General features: G+C 40.0%; 1 protein-coding gene across 35 annotated transcripts in view; it reads right to left on the reverse strand.

Annotated features, from left to right (window-relative positions):
* The window catches only part of Cacna1c (calcium voltage-gated channel subunit alpha1 C), a 752,474-nt gene that overhangs the window by 320,994 nt on the left and 424,734 nt on the right, over window positions 1-6,746 (reverse strand). The gene's annotated exons all lie outside the window — the stretch shown is intronic.

Below are 6,746 nucleotides of genomic sequence, written 5' to 3' on the forward strand. Positions count from 1 at the left end.
ATATTAATTTAAATCTTATTGAAGACTTTCTCTTATATCTTCATTAGAAATAGTTTTAAATTCAAAGAAAAGCTGGAAGTTATTATAAAGAAATCTAATATTACTTACTGCTGTTTTTGTACAAAAGAGGCACACAAAACAAATAAAATATTTGTATGATACTATTACCCATTGTATGGAGTTTATTTTTATTTTCCAAATTCTTTCCACTCATATCTTTTTGTCATTTCATTTCCAGCAAATTAACCACTTACTTTACATTTTATTCTATTCCATGCCTTCTTAAACTCTGTGACAAACTGTCCTTAGATTTCATGTGACGGACACTTTTGATGGTTATGAGTTAGATTTTATAGGATTCCTAAATTAGATTTTGGCTAACATTTTCTCATGAAATTGAGTTGTAGATAAGAGAAGAACCCCAACCAACTGCACAATATACCTTTTCACAGAGGTTATCAGTGTGGCCTGATGCCTTAACGATAGCTTCTGTCTCTCTCCTGAACTAAAAATCATAACAATGATATATTGACTATTATTTATATTTGTGTCTAAAAATCACCATGAAACAATATGCTATAAAGGCATCACATTCTAATTAAGTAGTTTTTGGAAAGAAAACAACAGTAAGTTTAAGTGGGAAAACAGTAACTTTGAGTGGGAAGAAGAAGGAGAAGAAGAAGGAGGAGGAGGAGGAAAGAAGAAGAAGAAGAAGAAGAAGAAGAAGAAGAAGAAGAAGAAGAAGAAGAAGAAGAAGAAGAAGAAGAAGAAGAAGAAGAAGAAGAGAGACCCAATTTGATACACCCTTGCTCTGATTATAAGTCAGCTTTCATTGTTATAACAAAATACCTCAAAATGACATTTTATTCAGATGAAGACACTAAAGTAATACTTTGGTTTATTTTTGTAGGTTGTCAAGTAAAAGTGTGCATTTATTATTATTACTACTGTGGTTATTTTGGTGATGTGGAGGAGTGGAAGGCAGGCACAAAGACGGGGTGGATTGTGGGAAAGTGAAAGTTTTTAGTACTACATGTGCCCATCAATCTTGGATTAACTGGGGATCCCATAAGCCATTGCTCAAGCTCCGCCATGATATAAAGTGCAACCAGTTAACGTGATGTTGCCATGAGAACCAGATTCCTCCCTGGTGTCATGGCAACAGGCTCCAAAGTGTGTTAAGCACGTAGTCACTCCCATTCTACATCATAAGCTGTGGAAGAGAGCGTGGGGCCTGGGGTAGGGGCAGGGAGGACACGGATATGCTCCTACCCCCATTAATGGAAAGCTCAACTACCTCTGTATGGAGAAGATCATGTGGCTGGGAACCTCCTTTTGACATTCTCTGGAACACTAAGGACACCATCAAACTCTTGAAGCCCATCATGGTTTTCTATACCCTGAACCAACTACTATAATCACAACAAGGTGCTTCACTGAGAAAGGCTCCTTTCCAGAGTCACCTGCAGTAACTGACAATAACCAACTAACAACCAACAAAACGAATCCCCAAAAGCTAACTCTAGGCCACTCTGGAGCTCAAGGTCAAGACTCCAATTCCTTTAGGGACATTTACGTGACAATGAACTTGCCCACCATGGAAGAGAAGCTAAAGGAAGACACAAAAAAATACAGAACCTGCTGCCCTTTGCAACTTTTAATGAGCAGGATCAATTTGTTTGGCCTGGTGATTGAGCTGTTCTATTCTTGGTGTGGAAGTGTGGGAATGAAAAGAATGGACCCAAACAGGCTGCAGTGTAATTCTACAAACTGCAATAATATGGTCCAAGCAGCTGAGATAAGAAAGAAACTTTATCCCTTAGCAGATGTGTCCCATGTGATGTATATACTGTTGCTGGGTTTTCTATACAATTAAGCCACATTACTGGGATAAGAAAACTCTACTGATTTCTAGTGACTTCAAGCAGTGGTTCTGAAAGTATAATTTTTTTTTTCCAGTACCGGGGATTGAACTTAGGACCTTGCATTTGCCAGGCAGGTGCTTATGATGTTAAGCTATCTCCCCAGCCCTTGAAAATATGATTTTTGAGACAGAAGCAGCAACGCACAGTGGGCTCAATAACATGAATTGCCAGGCCCACTTTAGACCTTTCAGTCAGGAGCTCTGCAATCTGTTTCATCAGGCTTGTCATGTGCTTCTGTTACAAAAGGTAGGCTGAGAAGCACGGACCAATCTATGAAACCTTCTACTATAGGGATAGCCGCATGCCCATATATATTGAAGCATATCTCGCAATAGTGAAGACATGGAACCAACCTAGATGCCCATAAACAGATGAATGGGCAGAGAAAGCTTGGCATATATACATGATAGGTATTATTCAACCATAAGGAAGAACACAGATTTGTCATTTGAAGGAAAATAGAGGGACCTCTAGACCATTATGTTGAGTACAATAAACCAGACTCAGAAAGACAAGTAATACACATTCTCCTTGATACACAGAATCTGAAAAAGATGGTGTGAAAGCAGAAGAGCGCTCTTATTAGACAAGAGGAAGAGAACAAGAGGGAGGGGAACAAGGTAAAGGCAGGTAATGGGGGAGGTGAGTACGAGCAAACTATGTATACTGAAATTCTCCCCCCCCCCAAGGAGAAACTAGAGGGGAGGATAAGGAAATAGGGGATGGGGATGGGGGGTAAAATGATCAAAGCGTGTCAAGTGCACACATGGTCCGCCAACATGGAACCCGTTCATCTGGAAAACCAATAGACAAGAGCAAATAAATCAGAACCCACGCAGACTTCATCATTTTTGTCCTGCCCACGGAGGCCTCCAATTAATCACTGATAGGGTTGCCGACACACAGGGAAGGGGTTCTGAGAGCTCATTAGTCCCAGGGGAGCCTCTCTCTGTCATCCTTGGGAGAGGCTGTGTTCTGCTGAGCTCAGCGTTTTGTGCGACGGCCACCTGACTACATGTCACATGAAGGCCTTTCCCTTGAATTCCCACCCAACAACTAGTGCTGCTTCCTGAAGCCAGTCAGAATGGGTCTGACTCATCTCCCTGGGATGGCACCTCATGCATCCGAAATAAGCTAACACAATCACCCCCAAGATACTCTCCATGCTAACATCTCCAGATCCCCCGACAGCTCCTCATGTCACATGGTCTCTAGAAGCTTTCCCCAGGCTCCTCACTGTATGTGACCAATGTTAGAGGAGGGACTCCCAGGATCCCTGGAACTGTGGGAACTGGGCTCCAGGTGACACTGACCGCACAGAGCCTGAGGACTCCTGTCTTCCCCTCCTGGACGTCCAATCTGTCACCAAAACAACTTGGCCTGCTTTGGTAACAATGTCATCCACGCTGGGGCAACAGAATTCCTCAGGTCTTTCATCAATGCAATAGTTATAGTTGGGCACGGTGGCACACGCCTGTAATCCGAGCACTCAGAAGGCTGAGACAGGAGGAGCGTTGGGAGTTCAAGACCAGCCTGGCCTACAAAGTGAGCTCAAAGCCAGCCTGGACCGCATAATGAGACTCTGTGTCAAAAACACAAACCAAAATAAAATAAAAATGTAATAGTTAAAACCTCCTCCATCCTATGTTTTGAGGTTGAGCACTTACATTTACGTTTCTAATAATAAATTTATCTTATTAGCTCTAGTCTAGAATATTTATTCATATGCTATTGAATTTATTTTTAGACCATGCAAAAATATGATAGCATGCACATATTTCCTTCGAAACTGTTATTATGTTGCCCATATGTTTTATGTTTTATTATTAATATAAAATGAGCATTTCTCCTCGTCAGCTTTAAAAAATGTAATTTTATTAACTCACCAAATGAATTCTAAAATGACTTAAACATTTTCCTCTGATGTTAGTGTCCTCCCCCCTCGCTGCCAGTACTGTATAATGTGGGAATGAGCAACATGGTACATAAATATGAATATTTAATTCCCAGATTCCTAGAAGGAAAATTACTGGTAAAGGGTATGAACATTTAAAAGACATTGATACCTGTCACTAAATTGTTCCTATAAAGGCTAAGCTTATTTTTTTATTCTGATCACAGTATATGAGTCCATTTCACGGCACCTTTTGCTAGTGCTTTTTAAAAATTTGCCAATTCGACAAACTGGCAATATGAAAATAGCACCTCATTTTAATTTACATTTTTCTATACATTTCTATTGTTAAAATATATGCACTGACAAATGTTTGCATCTTGTGAATAAATCTGTTCGAGTCCTTTGTCAAATTCTCTGATGGGGGTATGAGTGTTGCTCCCCTTGATTTAAAAAATACCCTTATACAAAACAACACCGACCCTGTGACTATCTTTTTCTAAAGAATATTTTCCCAGGGCTGGAGAGATAGCTCAGTGGTCTAAAGCACCTGCTTAGACAAGCTTAGGCGAAGCATGGGGACCACGGTTCAATTTCTAGCACCACATGCCGTGGAAGTCCCGCCCCCAGAGTGGGCTGAACCACAAAAATAAATAAAAAAATTAAATTAAATTTAAAAAAAAGAATATTTTCCCAGATTGTACTTGCTTTCAATTTTTTCTGTAATTGTCCTGTGTGTGAAATTTTTACATTTTTTTCTACATCTTTTTTTTTTTTTTTTTTTTTTTTGTGGAACCAGGGATTGAACTCAGGCCCTTGCGCTTGCCAGGGAAGCGCTTATTCCACTGAGCCATCTCCCCAGCCCAATTTTTACATTTTTATAAGCTTACTCCCTCAGTCTTTCCCTCTGTGCTTTCTTCTGTTAATTTTTTGTTTTAAAAGTCTTCTTGAATTCCGACAGCAGTTAAATACGTTCATGTTCCTCAATTCCTATGTTTTCCTAAAATTTACATTTAATTATTTAATTCATCTGTAATTTGTTTTGGCGAAATGTATCAGGCAGCAATGTGTAGCTACTTTCTTTCCACACAGTTCCTGTCCAGCAGTCTTACCCCCTCCCCTGGCCATTTTACTTCCTCACCACACAGCAGGTCCTCAGGAGCTATGAATGCACCTAAAAATGCACACCTTAATGCCTTTTTCAAGGAGCATTTTAAAGTTATGCTTATGATGCATCATGAACCGGAGGTAATTTCAAACTGATTTTGTAAGGGAAAGCAGATTCCTAGCACAGTGGATGGTACATTAGAAATGAAGGATGATAAGAGATTTCTTCATTTATTTTTGTATTTTGGGGAAGGGTCTACAGGGTGTTCAGGGTCTCACTACTAGATCGGACTTGTAGTGATCCGCCTGTTTACAGCCTCCCAAGAGCTGGGATTACAGCGCCCAGTCTCAATTGCCATCCCAGTGTGCCCTGGGGGTGGGGCCGACAGGGCAGGCCCAGGGATCGAACCCCTGGCCCCTGAGCCTGCTTGTAGGTGCTTTAATCTGCTGAGCTACTTAGCCGGCCCAGGAGATTTCTTTTTCTTTTTCTCCCCCGCCCCCACCCCCACTTGAGATTTCTTTTAAACTGAATTTTTATTCTTACAACTCTGCCTTTTCACTTTTAAAACTGTGTAACTGCATGAAGTTACCTGGACACATTCATTTTCAACATTTATTCCTAAGGCCGGGGAGATAGCTCAGTGAACTAAGCGCTTGCTTAGGCAAGCACGGGGACAGGGGTTCGATTCCCAGCAGCACTTGCTGCGCTGGGCCCACCCCCAACCCCACCCCCCTCGGGCACGCTGAGCTGATCTGCTGGTGGCGATGCACGCCTATAATCCCAGCACTGGGGAAGCTGAAAACAGGAGGATCAGTATGAGTCCGAGCTGCGTAGTGAGACCCTGGACCAAATATGTAAATTAAACAAAAAACAAAAACATAACATTTATTCCATATCCCGGCAATTACCTTTGCTAGTTTGCTTCCCGTTATCTGTGTCTCATATCTGTGCCTGTCGATTCCTTCACGTGAACCAATCTGTTCAACTGCAGCAAGACACTTTTTCAGGAGATCTTTTCTTTCTTATGTTTTTACACTTAATAATTTCTGCCTGTTTATTTTTAAAACTCTCTAATATTTTTGTTTTGGAACAAATAGCTTAAAGTTGAAGTTTATGTATTTCCAGAAAGCTACAACTGAGATTTTTTTCTTTACCATGAAAATAGCACTTGTTTTCTTTATCTTAAAATCTCCTTTATGTTACTAGAGACTTCATTAACTTTTTTCTTTTTTTCTAAACTTTCCAGAGATCATGTAATTTTTATTTCATAGTAGTAGCTCTCGGAAATATTTTTCAAATATATTATTCTATTGTTTCTCAATTACTTAATTTTATTTTTAGCTTTTCTGCATCACATTTTTAGGATGTCTCCTATAGAATATGATTCAATTTTATTTTAAACCCTAATCTGTAAATCTTAGGCTTTTAATAATAAGGGTATTTATTCACTTTGACTTAATATATTTGACTTTACTTTGTAATTTTTGTCATATGGTTTTGATTTTTTTTGTGTACTTTTTTATATTTCTGTGCATCAGAGTGAATTTTGTTTTATTTTGGCCTTTTATGTTTTAAAAAAATTGAAACTCTGACTTTTAAATTTCATATTTATTAAAACTATATCTAACCTAGGGCTGGTCAAATAGCTCAGTGGATTAAAGCACCTGCAAGCAGGCCCAAGAGCCCAGAGTTCGATCCCCAGGCCTGTCTGGTGGCCCTGCCCTTGGAGACCATGACTGAGACGGGGCGTGGTGGCGCATGCCTGTAATCCCAGCTCTTGGGAGACTGTAAACAGGCAGATCACTATGAGTTCGATCTA

The sequence above is a fragment of the Octodon degus genome, unplaced genomic scaffold (genome assembly GCF_000260255.1).
Source record: "Octodon degus isolate 3935 unplaced genomic scaffold, OctDeg1.0 scaffold00104, whole genome shotgun sequence".
Lineage (NCBI taxonomy): Eukaryota > Metazoa > Chordata > Mammalia > Rodentia > Octodontidae > Octodon > Octodon degus.